This window comes from Leuresthes tenuis, unplaced genomic scaffold, assembly GCF_036924035.1.
Source record: "Leuresthes tenuis unplaced genomic scaffold, fLeuTen1.0.hap1 SCAF_6, whole genome shotgun sequence".
NCBI classification, from domain to species: Eukaryota; Metazoa; Chordata; class Actinopteri; order Atheriniformes; family Atherinopsidae; genus Leuresthes; species Leuresthes tenuis.
The window spans coordinates 31,867,744-31,888,214 of record NW_027325360.1 but is presented as its reverse complement, the minus strand read 5'-3'; the positions used below and the strand labels follow the sequence as shown (position 1 = coordinate 31,888,214).

Genomic DNA, 20,471 nt, shown 5'->3' with positions numbered 1-20,471 from the left:
AAGAGAGAGCGGTTTTGTGTCCCCACAGTCCATAATGTAGAAAAGAGAGAAAAAAGCCTTTCTGATTTGGTGTGTGTGCTCACAGTGCAGAGTGTAGAGAAAAGAGAGAAAAGAAAGCCATTTTGGTGTCACGGGTGTTGTGACTTACACACACACATTTCTGAATTGAGAAAGGAAATTATTTTAGAGGAAGCACTAGAGTTTAGATCCCACATTTGTTGATAGGCATTCATTTATTTCTTCACTTCTGATGAAGTTTCAACAATAAACAACAAACTTTGTATTATGAGAAAGAACCAGACTCATTCTTCAGGAATCCGAAAATAAGCTCTATTTTACGAGTTATGCACGAATTCGGATTCTCCTATAAAACGAATTCCTTAACTCTAACCAAGTTAAGACTGCTTTGTCCTTCATATTTATTCATGTCTAATCAAGTTTCAACGATAAACAACGTTGTACTTTGTAGAATGAGAAAGAACTTCTTCAGCAATAAGCATCTCTCGACATATGACGAAATACAGATTTTGCTATAAAATTAATTCCTTCTATCAGCCTGACTTAAAACTGTTTGTCCTCCTTATTTATCCACTTCAAATCAAGTTTCAACAATTAAAAAAATGTTGTAGTTTGAGAAAAAACAACTTAATCTTAAGCAATCAGTAGGGTAAGAAAGGGTAAGAAAAGGTGCCAAATGCCAACCATACATCACTAAAAGGTGGAGCGGAAGTATTCGGCTGCAAGTAGGTGCGAATGCCTGACAATGTATGATCAAAAGAGGGAGCGGAGGTTTTCGGCTGCAAGGTCTGAATGTCCAACCATAATTTGTAAAAACCGGGGAAGAAAAGGCTCGAAAGCCCGACTATACACCATCAAAAGCGGGAGCGGAGGTGTTCGGCTGCAAGTAGGTGTGAATGTTCGACCACAATTTGTAAAAAGCGGGTAAGAAAAGGTTCGAATGCCCGACTATATATTAACCAAAGCAGGAGGAGAGGTCTTCGGATAAGAGTGGGTGAGAATTTACAACCATAATCTATAAAATGCGGTGAAAAAAAAGGTGTGAATACCCCATAGAACACTAAAAGGTAGAGCGGAAGTGTTCGGCTGCAAGAAGGTGTGAATGTCTGACCATAGTTTGTAAAAAGCGGGTAAGAAAAGGTTCGAATGCCCGAACATACACCATCAAAGGAGGGAGCGGAGGTGTTCCGCTGTAAGAAGGTGTGAATGTCCGACCATAGTTGGCAAAAAGCAGGTAAGAAAAGGTTAAAATACCCGATTGTACACAATCAATAGCGGGAGCAGAGTTGTTCCGCTACTAAAAGGTGTGAAAGTCCGACCATGGTTTGTAAAAAGCGGGTAAGAAAAGGTGCGAATGCCCGACAATGTATGATCAAAAGAGGGAGCGGAGGTTTTCGGCTGAAACAAGGTCTGAATGTCCATCCATATTTTGTAAAAATCTGGGAAGAAAAGGCTGGAAAGCCCGACTATACACCATCAACAGCTGGAGCGGATGTGTTCAACTGCAAGAAGGTCTGAATGTCCATCAATAATTGCTAGAAAACATGGAAGAGAATTTTCGAATATCAAACCGCACATGATCATAAGCGGGAGAGGAGGTGTTCAAATGCAAGAAGGTGTGAATGTCCACCCATAATTACTGCAAAATGGGTAAGAAAAGGTACGAATGCCCAACCATACATGATCCTAACAGGGAGCGGAGGTGTTTGGCTGCGACAAGGTGTGTATGTCCACCCATAATTAATGAAAAGCGGGCAACAAGTAGGTTTGAATAACCATCATCAAAAGCAGGAGTGGATGTGTTCGGCTACAAGAAGGTTTGAATGTCTGACCATAGTTTGTAAAAAGCGGGTAAGAAAAGGTTCGAATGCCCGAACATACACCATCAAAGGAGGGAGCGGAGGTGTTCCGCTGTAAGAAGGTGTGAATGTCCAACCATAATTGGCAAAAAGCAGGTAAGAAAAGGTTAAAATACCCTATTGTACACAATCAATAGCGGGAGCAGAGTTGTTCCGCTACTAAAAGGTGTGAAAGTCCGACCATGAATTGTAAAAAGCGGGTAAGAAAAGGTGCGAATGCCCGACAATGTATGATCAAAAGAGGGAGCGGAGGTTTTCGGCTGAAAGAAGGTCTGAATGTCCATCCATAATTTGTAAAAATCGGGGAAGAAAAGGCTCGAAAGCCCGACTATACACCATCAACAGCTGGAGCGGAGGTGTTCAGCTGCAAGAAGGTCTGAATGTCCATCAATAATTGCTAGAAAACATGGAAGAGAATTTTCGAATATCAAACCGCACATGATCATAAGCGGGAGAGGAGGTGTTAAAATGCAAAAAGGTGTGAATGTCCACCCATAATTACTGCAAAATGGGTAAGAAAAGGTACGAATGCCCAACCATACATCATCAAAAGCAGGAGTGGATGTGTTCGGCTACAAGAAGGTTTTAATGTCCGACCATAGTTTGTAAAAAGCGGGTAAGAAAAGGTTCGAAAGCCCGAACATACACCATCAAAAGAGGGAGCGGAGGTGTTCCACTGTAAGAAGGTGTGAATGTCTGACCATAGTTGGTAAAAAGCGGGTAAGAAAAGGTGAAAATACCCGACTGTACACAATCAATAGCGGGAGCGGAGTTGTTCGGCTACTAAAAGGTGTGAAAGTCCGACCCTGGTTTGTAAAAAGCGGGTAAGAGAAGGTGCGAATGCCCGACAATGTATGATCAAAAGAGGGAGCGGAGGTTTTCGGCTGCAAGAAGGTCTGAATGTCCAACCATAATTTTGTAAAAACCGGGGAAGAAAAGGCTCGAAAGCCCGACTATACATCATCAAAAGCGGGAGCGGAGGTGTTCAGCTGCAAGGAGGTCTGAATGTCCATCAATAATTGCTAGAAAACATGAAAGAAAATTTTCGAATATCAAACTGCACATGATCATAAGCGGGAGAGGAGGTGTTCAGCTGCAAGAAGGTGTGAATGTCTACCCATAATTACTGAAAAATGGGTAAGAAAAGGTTCGAATGCCCGAATATACATCATCAAAAGCGGAAGCGGAGGTGTTCGGCTGCAAGAAGGTGTGAACGTCCGACCAAAGTTTGTAAAAAGCAGTGAAGAAAAGTTTCGAATATCCAACCAAACATAATCAAAAGCGGGAGCAGAGCTGTTCGACTGCAAGTAGGTGTGAATGTCAGATCATAATTTGCAAAAAGCTGATGAGAAAAGGTTCGAATGCCCGAACATACACCATCAAAGGAGGGAGCGGAGGTGTTCCGCTGTAAGAAGGTGTGAATGTCCAACCATAATTGGCAAAAAGCAGGTAAGAAAAGGTTAAAATACCCTATTGTACACAATCAATAGCGGGAGCAGAGTTGTTCCGCTACTAAAAGGTGTGAAAGTCCGACCATGAATTGTAAAAAGCGGGTAAGAAAAGGTGCGAATGCCCGACAATGTATGATCAAAAGAGGGAGCGGAGGTTTTCGGCTGAAAGAAGGTCTGAATGTCCATCCATAATTTGTAAAAATCGGGGAAGAAAAGGCTCGAAAGCCCGACTATACACCATCAACAGCTGGAGCGGAGGTGTTCAGCTGCAAGAAGGTCTGAATGTCCATCAATAATTGCTAGAAAACATGGAAGAGAATTTTCGAATATCAAACCGCACATGATCATAAGCGGGAGAGGAGGTGTTAAAATGCAAAAAGGTGTGAATGTCCACCCATAATTACTGCAAAATGGGTAAGAAAAGGTACGAATGCCCAACCATACATCATCAAAAGCAGGAGTGGATGTGTTCGGCTACAAGAAGGTTTTAATGTCCGACCATAGTTTGTAAAAAGCGGGTAAGAAAAGGTTCGAAAGCCCGAACATACACCATCAAAAGAGGGAGCGGAGGTGTTCCACTGTAAGAAGGTGTGAATGTCTGACCATAGTTGGTAAAAAGCGGGTAAGAAAAGGTGAAAATACCCGACTGTACACAATCAATAGCGGGAGCGGAGTTGTTCGGCTACTAAAAGGTGTGAAAGTCCGACCCTGGTTTGTAAAAAGCGGGTAAGAGAAGGTGCGAATGCCCGACAATGTATGATCAAAAGAGGGAGCGGAGGTTTTCGGCTGCAAGAAGGTCTGAATGTCCAACCATAATTTTGTAAAAACCGGGGAAGAAAAGGCTCGAAAGCCCGACTATACATCATCAAAAGCGGGAGCGGAGGTGTTCAGCTGCAAGGAGGTCTGAATGTCCATCAATAATTGCTAGAAAACATGAAAGAAAATTTTCGAATATCAAACTGCACATGATCATAAGCGGGAGAGGAGGTGTTCAGCTGCAAGAAGGTGTGAATGTCTACCCATAATTACTGAAAAATGGGTAAGAAAAGGTTCGAATGCCCGAATATACATCATCAAAAGCGGAAGCGGAGGTGTTCGGCTGCAAGAAGGTGTGAACGTCCGACCAAAGTTTGTAAAAAGCAGTGAAGAAAAGTTTCGAATATCCAACCAAACATAATCAAAAGCGGGAGCAGAGCTGTTCGACTGCAAGTAGGTGTGAATGTCAGATCATAATTTGCAAAAAGCTGATGAGAAAGGGTGAGAATGCCCGACTATACACCATCAAATGCGGGAGCGGAAGTGTTCGGCTGTGAGTAGGTCTGAATGTCAAACCATAATTGCTGAAAAATGTGTTAGAAAAGACTAGAATGCCGGACTATACATCATCAAAAGTGAGAGAGGTTGTGTTCGGCTGCAAGTAGGTGTGAATGTCCAGCCATAATTACTCACAAACCGGTAAGAAAAGGTAGTATTGCCAGACCATACATTATCAAAACAGGGAGCGGAGGTGGTTCAGCTGCAAGGTTTGAATGTCTGACTAAAGTTTATAAAAAGCGGATAAGACAAGGTGCGAATGCCTGACAATGTATGATCAAATGAGGGAGCGGAGGTTTTCGGCTGCAAGGTCTGAATGTACAACCATAATTTGTAAAAAGCGGGTAAGAAAAGGTTTGAATGCCCGACTATATATTAACAAAAGCAGGAGGAGAGGTCTTCGGATGAGTGGGTGAGAATTTCCAACCATAATCAATAAAATGCGGTGAAAAAAAAGGTGTGAATACCCCATAGAACACTAAAAGGTGGAGCAGAAGTGTTCGGCTGCAAGAAGGTGTGACTGTTCGACTATATTTGGTGAAAAGCAGGTGAAGCAAGGTCTGAATGCCCAACCTTACATCATCAAAAACGAGATCAGAGGTGTTTGGCTGCAAGAAGGCCATAGTTTGCCAAAAGCGGGTAAGCTGCGAATGACCGACTAAATATCAAAAAAAGTGGGGGCGGAGGTTTTCGGATGCAAGTGGGTGTGAATATCCCACCATACAAGTATGGTGGTGAGGAAGCTGTGAATGGCCGACCATAGTTTGGAAAAAGCGGGTAAGAAAAGGTTTGAATGCCCGAACATACACCATCAAAAGAGGGAGCGGAGGTGTTCCGCTGTACGAAGGTGTGAATGTCCGACCATACTTGGTAAAAAGCGGGTAAGAAAAGGTTAAAATACCCGACTGTACACAATCAATAGCGGGAGCGGATGTGTTCGGCTACAAGAAGGTGTGACAGTCCGACCATGGTTTGTAAAAAGCGGGTAAGAAAAGGTGCGAATGTCCGACAATGTATGATCAAAAGAGAGAGCGGAGGTTTTCGGATACACGAAGGTTTGAATGTCCTACCATAGTTTGTAAATAGCGGGTAAGAAAAGGTTCGAATGCCCGACTATACACCATAAAAAGCGGGAGCGGAGGTGTTCCGCTGTAAGACGGTGTGAATGTCCGACCATAGTTGGTAAAAAGCGGGTAAGAAAAGGTTAAAATACCCGACTGTACACAATCAATAGCGGGAGCGGAGTTGTTCGGCTACAAGAAGGTGTGAAAGTCCGACCATGGTTTGTAAAAAGCAGTTAAGAAAAGGTTCGAATATACAACCAAACATAATCAAAAGCGGGAGCAGAGCTGTTCGACTGCAAGTATGTGTGATTGTCCAGCCATAATTACTCACAAACGGGGGAAGAAAAGGTAGTATTGCCAGACCATACATGATCAAAACAGGGAGCGGAGGTTCAGCTGCAAGGTGTGAATGTCTGACTATAGTTTGTAAAAAGCTGGTAAGACAAGGAGCGATGTCCCGACATTGTATGATCAAAAGCGGGAGCGGAGGTGTCCAGCTGTGAGTAGGTGTGAATGTCCGACCATAATTGCTGAAAAATGTGTTAGAAAAGGTAAGAATACTGGACCATACATCATCAAAAGCGGGAGAGGTGGTGTTCGGCTGCAAGAAGGTGTGAAAGTCCAACAATGGTTTGTAAAAAGCGGGTAAAAAAAGGTTCGAATGCCCGAATATACATCATCAAAAGCGGAAGCGGAGGTGTTCGGATGCAAGAAGGTGTGAACGTCCGACCAAAGTTTGTAAAAAGCAGTGAAAAGCGAGAAAAAGCATTTCGTGAGTTCTGCATGATTTGGGATTTTGCTTATAAAATGCATTACTTCACTCAAACTATGTTAAAACTGATTTGTCCTTCATATTTACCATGTCTAGAAATATTTTAAAAAAAAACAACAACGTTGTACTTTGCAGTAAAAGAAAGATCAAATCTAAAGTTTCAGGAATCCGAGTATAAGCCTGCTTTCATGAGTTCTGCACGATTTCGGATTTTGCTATAAAATGAATTGCTTTGCTCAAACCAAGTTAGAACTGCTTTGTCCTTCCATATTCATCAATGTCTAGATCGACTTCAACAAAGAAAAACATTGGACTTTGAAGTAGAAGAAGTTGAAATCCATCTACACATTGATAAATATGAAGGACAAAGCAGTTCCCACTTGCCCATAAGAAAAGAAGCTTATTCTCGGATTCCTGATCCTTCAGTGTTGCTCTTTCTTCTACTGCAAAATACAATGTTGTTCTTTGTTGAAGTCGATCTAGACATTGATAAATATGAAGGAAAAAGCAGTTTTAACTTGGTTTGAGTGAATGAATTCATTTTATACATAAAATCCGAAATCGTGCAGAACTCATGAAAATAAGCTTATTCTCGGATTCCTAAAACTTTTGATTTGCTCTCTTTTATTGCAAAGTACAACGTTGTTTTTTTGTTTAAATCTATCGAGACATTGATAAATATGAAGGTAAAAGCCGTTTTAACATAGTTTGAGTGAAGGAATTGATTTTATAGATAAAATCCCAAATCATGCAGAACTCCTCAAAAGGGAGGTATGGCTTAATCACAAGTGTGGCTCTTTCTCATTCAGGGTAATATGAGGAAGTTTATGCTTGAAATATATGTAGAAATGGGTACATATGAAGGACAAAGCAGTGTTAACTTAGTTTGAGTGAAGGAATTCATTTTATACATAAAATCCCAAATCATGCAGAACGTATGAAAAGAAGCTTATTCTCGGATTCCTGATCCTTCAGTTTTGCTCTTTCTTCTACTGCAAAATACAATGTTGTTCTTTGTTGAAGTTGATCTAGACATTGATAAATATGAAGGAAAAAGCAGTTTTAACTTGGTTTGAGTGAATGAATTCATTTTATACATAAAATCCGAAATCATGCAGAACTCATGAAAATAAGCTTATTCTCGGATTCCTAAAACTTTTGATTTGCTCTTTCTTTTATTGCAAAGTACAACGTTGTTTTTTTGTTTAAATCTATCAAGACATTGATAAATATGAAGGTAAAAGCCGTTTTAACATAGTTTGAGTGAAGGAATTAATTTTATAGATAAAATCCCAAATCATGCAGAACTCCTCAAAAGGGAGGTATGGCTTAATCACAAGTGTGGCTCTTTCTCATTCAGGGTAATATGAGGAAGTTTATGCTTGAAATATATGTAGAAATGGGTACATATGAAGGACAAAGCAGTGTTAACTTAGTTTGCGTGAAGAAATTCATTTTATACATAAAATCCAAAATCGTGCAGTACTCATGAAAATAAGCTTATTCTCGGATTCCTAAAACTTTTGATTTGCACTTTCTTTTACTGCAAAGTACAACGTTGTTTTTTGTTGAAATCTATCTAGACATTGATAAATACCAGCCGAAACTCTGCTGCCGCTTTTGATAATTTATGGTTGGGCATTCTTACCTTTTCTTACCCGCTTTTTACAAATTATGATCTTACATTCACACCTACTTGCAGTCGAACATCTTCTCATCCACTTATGATCATGTGCGGTTGGGCTTTCGCACCTTTTCTTACCCATTTTTCAGTAATTATGGGTGGACATTCAGACCTTCTTGCAGCCGAAAACCTCCGCTCCTCTTTTGATCATACATTGTCGGGCATTCACACCTTGTCTTACCCGCTTTTTACAAACTTTAGTCGGACATTCAAACCTTCTTGCAGCTGAACCACCTCCGCTCCCTGTTTTGATCATATATGGTCTGGCAATAGTACCTTTTCTTACCCGTTTGTGAGTAATTATGGCTGGACATTCACACCTTCTTGCAGCCGAACACAACCTCTACCGCTTTTGATGATATATGGTCCGGCATTCTTACCTTTTCTAACACATTTTTCAGCAATTATGGTCGGAGATTCACACCTACTCACAGACGAACACCTCCGCTCCCACATTTGATAGTGTATAGTCGGGCATTCTCACCCTTTCTCATCAGCTTTTTGCAAATTATGATCTGATATTCACACCTACTTGCAGTCGAACATCTCTGCTCCCGCTTTTGATTATGTTTGGTTGGATATTCGAACATTTTCTTAATGCTTTTTACAAACTTTGGTCGGACGTTCACACCTTCTTGTAGCCGAACACATGCACTCCTTCTTTTGATGATGTATGGTTGGGCATTCGCACCTTTTTTTTACCCATTTTTCAGGTATTATGGGTGGACATTCACACCTTCTTGCAGCTGAACACCTCCTCTCCCACTTATGATCATGTGTGGTTTGATTTTCGAAAATTTTCTTTCATGTTTTCTAGCAATTATTGATGGACATTTAGACCTTCTTGCAGCTGAACACCACCTCTCCCGATTTTGATGATGTATGGACCGGCATTTTTACCTTTTCTAACACATTTTTCAGCAATTATGGTTGGAGATTCACACCTACTCACAGCCGAATAACTCCGCTACCGCATTTGATGGTGTATAGTCGGGCATTCTCACCCTTTCTCATCAGCTTTTTGCAAATTATGATCTGACATTCACACCTACTTCCAGTCGAACAGCTCTGCTCCCGCTTTTGATTATATTTGGTTAGATATTCGAACCTTTTCTTAACTGCTTTTTACAAACTTTGGTCGGACGTTCACAATATCTTGCAGCCGAACACCTCCGCTTCCGCTTTTGATGGTGTATATTCGGGCATACGAACCTTTTCTTACCCGCTTTTTACAAACCAAGGTCGGACTTTCACACCTTCTCTTAGCTGAACAACTCCGCTCCCTCTTTTGATTGTGTACAGTCGGGTAATTTAACCTTTTCTTACCCGCTTTTTACCATCTATGGTCGGACATTCACACCGTCTTACAGCGGAACACCTCCGCTCCCTCTTTTGATGATGTATGGTTAGACATTCGCACCTTTTCTTACCCATTTTTCAGTAATTATGGGTAGACATTCACACCTTCCAGCAGCTGAACACCTCCTCTCCCGCTTATGATCATGTGCAGTTTGATATTCGAAAATTTTCTTTCATGTTTTCTAGCAATTATTGATGGACATTCAGACCGTCTTGCAGCTGAACTCCTCCGCTCCCACTTTTGATGGTGTATAGTCGGGCTTTCGAGCCTTTTCTTCCCCGGTTTTTACAAATTATGGTTGGACATTCAGACCTTCTTGCAGCCGAAAACCTCCACTCCCTCTTTTGATCATACATTGTCGGGCATTCGCACCTTTTCTTACCCGCTTTTTACAAACCATGGTCGGACTTTCACACCTTTTAGTAGCCGAACAACTCCGCTCCCGCTATTGATTGTGTACAGTCGGGTATTTTAACCTTTTCTTACCCGCTTTTTACCAACTATGGTTGGACATTCACACCTTCTTACAGCAGAACACCTCCGCTCCCTGTTTTGATTATGTATGGTTTGACATTCGCACCTTCTCTCACCCGCCTTTTACTATGGTCGGCCATTCACAGCTTCCTCTCCACCATACTTGTATGGTGGGATATTCACACCCACTTGCATCCGAAGACCTCCGCCCCCACTTTTGTTGATATTTAGTCGGTCATTCGCACCTTACCCGCTTTTGGCAAACTATGGCCTTCTTGCTGCCAAACACCTCTGATCTCGCTTTTGATGATGTAAGGTTGGGCATTCAGACCTTGCTTCACCTGCTTTTCACCAAATATAGTCGGACATTCACACCTTCTTGCAGCCGAACACTTCCGCTTTTAGTGTTCTATGAGGCATTCACATATTTTTTTTCACCGTATTTTATAGATTATGGTTGGAAATTCTCACCCACTCTCATCCGAAGACCTCTCCTCCCGCTTTTGTTAATATATAGTCGGGCATTCGAACCTTTTCTTATCCGCTTTTTACAAATTATGGTCGAACATTCACACCTACTTGCAGCTGAATACTTCCGCTCCACCTTTTAGGTATGTATGGTTGGCATTTGCACCTCTTTTTATACTGATTGCTGAAGATTAAGTTGTTCTTTCTCAAACTACAAATTTTTTTTAATTGTTGAAACTTGATTTGAAGTGGATAAATAAGGAGGACAAACAGTTTTAAGTCAGGCTGATAGAAGGAATTAATTTTATAGCAAAATCTGTATTTCGTCATATGTCGAGAGATGCTTATTGCTGAAGAAGTTCTTTCTCATTCTACAAAGTACAACGTTGTTTATCGTTGAAACTTGATTAGACATGAATAAATATGAAGGACAAAGCAGTCTTAACTTGGTTTGAGTTAATGAATTCGTTTTATAGGAGAATCCGAATTCGTGCATAACTCATAAAATAGAGCTTATTTTCGGATTCCTGAAGAATGAGTCTGGTTATTTCTCATAATACAAAGTTTGTTGTTGAAACTTCATCAGAAGTGAAGAAATAAATGAATGCCTATCAACAAATGTGGGATCTAAACTCTAGTGCTTCCTCTAAAATAATTTCCTTTCTCAATTTAGAAATGTGTGTGTGTAAGTCACAACACCCGTGACACCAAAACGGCTTTCTTTTCTCTACACTCTGCACTATGAGCACACACACCAAATCAGAAAGGCTTTTTTCTCTCTTTTCTACATTATGGACTGTGGGGACACAAAACCGCTCTCTCTCTTTTTTTTTTTTTATCGTGTGCCAGGGCGTTGTCTCACGTATTAGATTATGCTTAAGATACGAATGGGTTTATCAGTCACATCAGAATCCATACATGCTGATCCTCCCGTAATAAAATGGTCGGATCTTATCAAACACACTTTGTTTCTTGTGACAATCAAGTCAGCGAAACAGCGTATACACGTCAAGACACTGAATCAAGTTTGCCACAAGAACTCATAAGTTTGGCAGTATTGCTCTGCCGTCAGCAATCATACACCCATTTTATTTTCGTGAGACATGTGCAAGCACCTGTTCATCTACTGTTCTATCACTATGAATTAGTGATCTATTATCAATAAGGATACTTCTACAACTACTATCAAAGTATGTCCGGACTTCTTATGTTGTCAGTTGCTATATATGAATAAGTGGGTAGCTACTGACAAGCATTAAGCATGTCACACAGCCCAAACATATAACATTTCAGGACACACCACACAGTTAACAACCACAGTGAAGCGTGTCAAAGCCCAAACATGTAACATTCAACAGGACACTTACACAACTCCCGGTAATATAATAGAAACAACTCATTAGTGCTGCTCTCCACGGAAGTCTTTAGTAAAAGGCGAAAGACTTGTATGTTATGAAGAGAAACCAGAGTACGATTATCCGTCACTGCGGGAGCAGGGCATCAGGCTAGTTGGTATAGCCACCTTCCCCATGGTGAGCTTTGCTTGGTTGAGACGCTTGCCCCCCCCCCCCCCTTGCTCCTCGGCTGACCAAGTAGGAACAATCGGGCCCTATTCGATGGCTGCCTTGTCTTTTACTCTATGCAAAAGACAAGGCAGCAACAAAAACACCACGAGAATCCCGTATTGAGGCTTTGTTCTGACCGCTCATTCGGTGTCGCGTTTCTTTCAAGCAATTCTCCCGGTTAGCCGACACTCGGCTCGCTCCCATAGCCGTGTTAAAGTCTACTTCGCATTCACTCTCTTTTCTCTGCAGACTCTTGGGATTTTATCTATAAAATGAATTCCTTCACTCAAACTATGTTAAAACTGCTTTGTCGTTCATATTTACCATGTCTAGAAAGATTTAAACAAAAAAAACAACGTTGTACTTTGCAGTAAAAGAAAGAGCAAATCTAAAGTTTCAGGAATCCGAGAATAAGCTTACTTTCATGAGTGCTTCACGATTTCGGATTTTGCTATAAAATGAATTCCTTCACTCAAACTAAATTAAAACTGCTAAACCGCTAATCTGTTACATGTAAGGCAGATGTCAAATTCACCGAAATAGGATCTAAGGGTATTCGGCCAATCGAGCTGTAGCAGCTTCGGTAAAAGAGTATAAGTTGAAGAGTTTGTGAATAAAGGTGTGCGCACACATAGTGAGCTGTAGGAAAATAGGCAGGGAGCAATGCCGGCTGGGGTATATGCTCTTGTATGTTGTCTGACTGTTTGATTTGAATGTGTTGTGTAAGTGTCCTGTTGAATGTTTGGGCTTTGACACTTCACTGTGGTTGTTAACTGTGTGGTGTGTCCTGAAATGTTATATGTTTGGGCTGTGTGACATGCTTAATGCTTGTCAGTAGCTACCCACTTATTCATATATAGCAACTGACAACATAAGAAGTCTGGACATACTTTGATAGTAGTTGTAGAAGTATCCTTATTGATAATAGATAAACTAATTCATAGTGATAGAACAGTAGATGAACAGGTGCCTGCACGTCTCACGAAAATAAAATGGGTGTATGATTGCTGACGGCAGAGCAATACTGCCAAACTTATGAGTTCTTGTGGCAAACTTGATTCAGTGTCTTGACGTGTATACGCTGTTTCGCTGACTTGATTGTCACAAGAAACAAAGTGTGTTTGATAAGATCCGACCATTTTATTACGGGAGGATCAGTATGTATGGATTCTGATGTGACTGATAAACCCATTCGTATCTTAAGCATAATCTAATACGTGAGACAACGCCCTGGCACACAATCAAAAAAAAAAAGAGAGAGCGGTTTTGTGTCCCCACAGTCCATAATGTAGAAAAGAGAGAAAAAAGCCTTTCTGATTTGGTGTGTGTGCTCATAGTGCAGAGTGTAGAGAAAAGAGAGAAAAGAAAGCCGTTTTGGTGTCACGGGTGTTGTGACTTACACACACACATTTCTGAATTGAGAAAAGAAATTATTTTAGAGGAAGCAGTAGAGTTTAGATCCCACATTTGTTGATAGGCATTCATTTATTTCTTCGCTTCTGATGAAGTTTCAACAATAAACAACAAACTTTGTATTATGAGAAAGAACCAGACTCATTCTTCAGGAATCCGAAAATAAGCACGAATTCGGATTCTCCTATAAAACGAATTAATTAACTCAAACCAAGTTAAGACTGCTTTGTCCTTCATATTTATTCATGTCTAATCAAGTTTCAACGATAAACAACGTTGTACTTTGTAGAATGTGAAAGAACTTCTTCAGCAATAAGCATCTCTCGACATATGACGAAATACAGATTTTGCTATAAAATTAATTTCTTCTATCAGCGTGACTTAAAACTGTTTGTCCTCCTTATTTATCCACTTCAAATCAAGTTTCAACAATTAAAAAAAAATTGTAGTTTGAGAAAGAACAACTTAATCTTCAGCAATCAGTATAAAAAGAGGGTAACAAAAGGTGCAAATGCCAACCATACATCATGTTGAGGTTAACCTGTACCTCTTTCCGAGTCCGTTGATGCAGTGAAGGAGGAAGACAGAGGAGACGATATAAGAATCATCACAGTTTTATTTACGCAGTTTGCAAAGTGCGGAGAGCAGTTCAGTACAATGCATGCGAACAGCACAAAGTACGGAAAAGCTCTGTCTTTGTCTAGGGGTGTGATGTTATATAGACTTGAGTTCAGTCTCCGCCTTATGAGATGTGTGTGCGTCAATATCTTATCTCTTCCTCTATGTGTGTGCGTGTGTGTACTGGTATAAGGCGTTACTTTCAGAAGACCGTTGTGGGTGCGGTCCTAGTTTTACAACCTGTTGTTCTCAGAGATATTTCCTTATCAGGCTGCTGTGCAAGCACAGAAATGAGCAAGTCAGTTATACAGGATATCACCTTATACAGCTATCCTCACTCACAATACCCCCTTTTGATCTCTATTAAGAGATCACACAAATGGCTGAGTAACAATACATGACTAAAAATAAATTGAAAAACTTCACGCCCCCTTTTGATCACTACAAGGTGATCACACAATCTCTGACATTCTGATGATATCATCTTCATCTGTATCAGGATCGGGAGGGTTCAGCAGTGGCATTACCAAAGGGGAGGGAGCCTTCCCCTCTATAGTGGTAGTTATAAGTCTAATGGCAAGTGAACGGATACATGGGATACAGCAACAACCACAAGTCACCAAAATAGCGACGAATATAGCAAGAGATACAAAAAGTGACATTATCAGAGTCTTCCATTTCCCAAACACCTTGGTCAGCCATTCATCCAGCGGATTGTCAATCCCCGAGTGTTCATGCATTGTTTTAGAGAGCGTGCGCAAACCTTGTAGGGCTTTCGATACCGAACCATCTGCAGCCGTATTATTGGGGATAAATGTGCAACACATATCACCAAACATGGCACAAACACCACCTTTTTCCGCTAACAACATGTCTAAGGCCATCCTATTTTGCACCGCCATGAGCGAGGTGGGAGCTGTCTGTTCTGCCAAACCTGCAACAGCATCCCTGGTCAAATTGGTCAGTCGCAACACGTTATAATGTACATAATTAATCCGATCCACATTTTTATTCGGAGTCACCGGAAAGAAGGCCGCTATAATAGGAATATTCTCGAATCCTGCCGCAACTTGATCCGCCAATTTAAATTCGTTAGGAACTCCACGTGGTACTCCTATAGCATCCATGTAGGTGGGGTTATCAACTGATAAATCAAAATTGTGTGTGCTGCGCCGTGTAAGAATATGGCGACGTCGTCGGCGAGTCAAAGCCGCACTGCTGTCCCGTTCCCCATGTAAATGTCTTAACCTATCTCCTAACAGGATAAGAGGAGTACGTAATCTGACCATCGCGCAAACCCCCCTGCTGTGAGGTGGGACCCTGACATGTAATTTAGGTTGACCACAATAGAAATACAATCCTGCTCTCGCCCACCCTCCTAATTCATTACCTGGCCTCATCCCCCGACACCATGAGGGATCTATAGCGCCTAACTGAACATCGGGTGATGGCTTGGTATGATTAACTCTGCATCGCGGGGTTGTAATGTTAAAGCACACATACGAACCATTACCCTTCTCTGGCGTAAATGGGCCAACTATAGTCTTGTTGCTAATTGGTGGGAAAAGACTGCCCAGAGTCTGGCAGTTTGTATCTCTGCCCCAAGTGAGATTCATCATACATTGATACCCTGATGTGTCATTAGTAATTAGAGGAGCTGGGACGGTAACCAGTTTAGGGCGCGCAGACGCACAGGCCACGCAATCTCCTTTACTATTTTCCTGAGCAGTTTGAGCTACCCAAGATAGCCATAAATTTTCCTCTGAGACGCCAGTGGCCATACGCACTATATCTGCGGGTTTCAGTTGAGCAAAGTCAATTACCTTAAACTTAGAATTGCTGTCTTGGATTACCGATTCGGCCAGTTTCTTATCCTGTCCAACTGGTGGGTTTACAGTTGTGTCTGGCGAAGGGGTGCTAGTTAAATTGACTGGTGGTGTGATGAAATTGACTTTTACAAAAGCCTGAGGGTCATTACCTGAGGTCTCCACCCCGAGAATGAAATACACTGTTTTGTCATGATTTTGCCCTTCCGGGTGAAATCCGCCTGTCATTTTATCAATTGATAACATGAGAGGGTTCAGACCTTGCTTATCATTAACCCATCCTTCTCTGGCTAAGGCGACTTTCGCAGCTTTGGTTGCATTCCCATACGTATAAGTGGGCGTCCATGGCCCTGTATAACCCACCGCCTGACCCCACGAGTGGCACAGACGCTTCCACCACGTGGAGCCACCTGGCGTTCGGCGCCTTGCGCAATCTTCACTTACAAAGGAGTCAGCACAGAGATAAACATCATATCCTCTCCAACCCGCTGCATTGCCTCCGCATTTAATAACGTCGCACAAATCGAATTGAAACGCTGTGGTGGAGCCTACTGTGTAATTCAACTCCAAGCCGCCATATTGATTCAAACAAAAATCTTGTTTTTGAGTTTGTCGTTTGGGTCGTTTGTGTGCAGGACTGGGTTCACATAACCAGAAGATCAGGGGGACAATCACGCACGTGATGGCTACACAACATGTGAGAATTTTCCAACTCCCAAACAATAACATTCTAATATGTTTCACTGTGTCTCAAGTATGATAAAAATAGCAAGCAAAACTTTCTTGGTAATTCAGACCTTATCTATCAGGGTGCTCTAGGCGGGGTTACCCCTAGAGGAGCTTTAAACCTTATAGTTTGTCAACATTACCCAACTCCTTAGCAAATAGCACACATTATTAAAAGATAACATAAGGGTGATACTGCAATGATTATAACTTGGTATGACCTGTAAGAGCAAGTTTAAGCAAAGCCCAAGCAAACACGATTATGAGTATAACAAATCCAAAAATAAAAGAATTCAACTGCGATGACGTCATCTGGTGCCGTTCTTCTGAGAAGCACAACTCCGGGTGCTCTTTAAGGAAAGTCAGTCGCTGGTAATATGAAGAAGGTGAGGGCTGACGTTTCCAGATGAGGGTTGAGTTGGAGCCCGGGTCTAACACCCTTCCTGCTCGTAAATGATGTCGTTGCAAGGAGGCAGAAGTGTACTACTTCTGCCTGCAAAATGCCACCAGGGGATTATTCTGCCCCTTGTTGGTTGGTGGTCTTTTCCTCTGTACCAGCCGGTACAGTGTGCAAATCTTTCAGCGCCTGGTGAGTCGCTGCTAGGGAGCGTTGAGGTTCCTCGGCTGCCGCACACTGGCTCCAATGGAACCACGTATCACCTTTCCCTTTGACTCGGACTGCGTGGGAGGTCCTCTCGGTCACCTGATAGGGCCCCGTCCACCTTGGCTCCGACCACTTTCGTTTGATGACCCTCAGCAATACCCACTCAGCCTCTGGAGCCGGCGCTGGTTGGCCCTCTCCTCTGCTACTCGCCACCTGCTTTGAAAATTCTGCAACGAGACTTTGGAGTTCATGGAAATACATTTTGTGGGTTAGGTGTTGTTCAATATGTCCTGTTCCTGGCAACTTAGATTGAGGTCCAGGAAAAGCTCTCCCTGTCTGGAGCTCATGTGGTGTAAACCTTGTGGACTGATTAACAGAGCTCCTGATGGACATTAATGCTAAGGGCAACGCATCTAGCCAATTCATTTTGGTCTGTGCACAGATTTTAGCCAATTTGCTCTTCACTGTCTGATTCATTCTCTCAACCTTACCCTGTGATTGTGGATGGTAGACAGTACCAAACTTGTGTTTTAGCCCTAGCATGGCCTCAACCTGTTGCAACTCTTGGTTTTTGAAGTGAGTGCCGTTGTCTGACCTGATCCTTTCTGGAAATCCATGCCTGGGGATATAATGGTTAATCAGAAATTTTATTACCGACTTACCATCCTCTTTCTTGGTAGGCCATGCTTCAGGCCATCCTGAATATGCGTCCACACACATCAGAATATACCTATACCCTTTCACCGGTGTGATCATGTCTGTGTAATCAATGATGATTTCTTTCCCTGGCTTTACCTCCAATGGATAACATCCAGGGTGTGGTTTCACTGTTGGTCTGACATTGTACTTTAGACACTCCTCGCATGACCCCACAAAATGTTTGGCCATGTCCTTTAGGTATGGATGCCACCAGTGCTCTAGATTTCTCATCATTTGAGCTACCCCCACATGTCCCACTCCATGTGCCTCCGCCAACGCTGTCTGTCTGATCCCTGGAGGTAGTATAGGTCGTCCATCTGGGCCCCTCCAGAGGCCGTGTACTTCTGTCGCCCCTCTCGCTTTCCATAATGTCTTTTCTTGTGGAGAGGCCGCAGCTTGCTCAGCTATCAGTGCGGTCATGTCTGTGTCTTTCTCTGTCTCAGCGTACATGAGGATCGCCTTCACCACATATCCTGCCGCGGTTTTAGCTGCCATATCTGCTGCGTCGTTTCCCTTTTTTGTAGGTGAGTCATTTTTCTCATGGCCCTTACATTTGATAACAGCTACTTTGCTCGGGAGTAGTAGGGCCTCCGCTAGCTCTTTCATTTCTGCCTCATGTCTGATGGGTTTATTTGTTGCGGTTAGAAATCCAGCCCTCAACCACTGTTTCAGTTCCACATGTACTGCTCCTGCTGCATAGGCTGAATCTGTGTAAATGTTTACTTCCTGCCCTTCCCCTAGCCTCAGTGCTGCTATTACTGCCAGTACTTCTGCTCTTTGTGCTGACTGCTGTCCTTCCAGTCTCTCTGTTTGTCGTGTGATCAGTTCCCCTTGCACGTCCTCTACAACTGCATATGCTGCTTTCAGTCCTTCTCGTTCATCCCTGAAGCAACAGCCGTCTGTGTATAGTTCTCTGGCCCCTGGTATCGGTTCTGTTTGTAGGTCCAGTCGTACTTTCTCCTCTTTCTGCACTCTGTCCGTACACTCATGTGGCTCACCTGTTCCTAGCTGATCTGCCATGTTTATGCCTTCATGAGTGAAAGTCAGGTTTGGTGCCTCGAGAATTTTGCTCAGTCGTCTTTGTCTCAGAGCAGTCAGCGTAAAAGTCTGTGAGTTCACATAGGCCACAACGCTATGTGTGGTCAGAATGTGCAGTTGATGTCCCATGACAATGTGTGCAGTTTTTTGAATGAGCTTTGCTATCCCTGCTGCCTGTTGTGTACACATAGGATGGCGCTTTTCCATATTGTCTAGCATCACACTGATATACATTAGTACTACTCTCTCACCCCCTTTTCTCTGGAACAGGACGCCATTAGTGCAAAGTTCTGTTCCAGAGACATCCAAGTAGAATGGTAAGCTATAATCGGGTATAGCTAGGTCTGCTGCTGTGGAGAGGGCCTGTTTTAGTGCAATAAAGGCTTCCTCCGCCTCCTGAGTCCAATTCAGGGTCGCTGACAGGTTGCGCATGCCTTGTTCTTTCACTAGGGCCCGCAGAGGTCTAGTTAAGCCGGTGTAATTGGCTATGTAAGTCCTACTATAGCCCGTCAACCCTAAGAAAGACAACATGTCCTTTACCTTCACTGGCTTAGAGTGATGGAGAATAGTAGACCTGTGCTGAGGGGAGAGCCCTGCTCCTTTTTGGGAAATTTGCCTGCCCAAAAACGCTACCTGCCGCCGTGCAACCTGAAGTTTGGCTTTGCTGACCTTGAACCCTGTTCTTGCAAGATGTAAAAGGACATTTTTAGTTGCTTCCAAACACAGAGCCGCAGTGGGCGCTGCCAACAACAAATCATCTACATACTGAACGAGAGTCACCTGCTCTGGTAGTGGGCAATCACTCAGGATATCTTTTAAAACCTGGTTAAAAATCCCTGGGGACAAAGCGAACCCTTGTGGCAGCCTGGTGTACTGTAGCTGCTTGTGCTGATACGAAAACGAGAAAATGTGCCTGCAGTCTTCCGCCAAGGGAAGACAAAAGAATGCATTAGCCAAGTCAATGCAGGTAAACCACTCATGTTTAGGATCCAAATTGGTTAGAGCCACATATGGATTCGGAACAGGAACTGTAGGAGTGAGGAGAATATCGTTGATTGCCCGTAGGTCATGTGCCATGCGATATTTACCTGTCCCTTTCTTTTCAATAGGTAAAATGGGTGTGTTCCACTCTGAGGACGAGGGTTCTAACACCCCCTTTTGTAACAGGCCATCAATAGTGTCCCTAAGTCCTTCTTCCGCCTGAGGTTTATGAGGATACTGCCTTATCCAAATAGGGGGACCCTCACGCACCTGGAATGTAATGGGCTTGTACTTAACTTGTCCAACATCTGTCGGACCCTGTGCCCATAGGTGTTCAGGGAGGCTGGCGAGTAGAGCTGCCGCCTCCACGTGATCTGTACGTTCACGGCCATGATGTCTAGAGATCTGTGCATGCTCTAATGTGACTGTATCTTCCCCTGAAACCTGAATGCGATATGTGCGAGCTTGCGCAGAATACTGAACTTGTGGAAGTTGTGTATTTACCCAATCGGATTGTAGGAGTGCCCGTTTAACAAT

The 20,471-nt window shown here is 42.7% G+C and overlaps 1 non-coding gene across 1 annotated transcript; it reads right to left on the bottom strand.

The window, feature by feature from the left end:
• Positions 1–11,820: 11,820 nt before the first annotated feature.
• On the bottom strand, positions 11,821–11,936 carry LOC140310823 (U5 spliceosomal RNA). Its single transcript, XR_011916858.1, has one exon. It is a non-coding gene; the product is annotated as a U5 spliceosomal RNA (small nuclear RNA).
• Between the last annotated feature and the right edge of the window lie 8,535 nt (positions 11,937–20,471).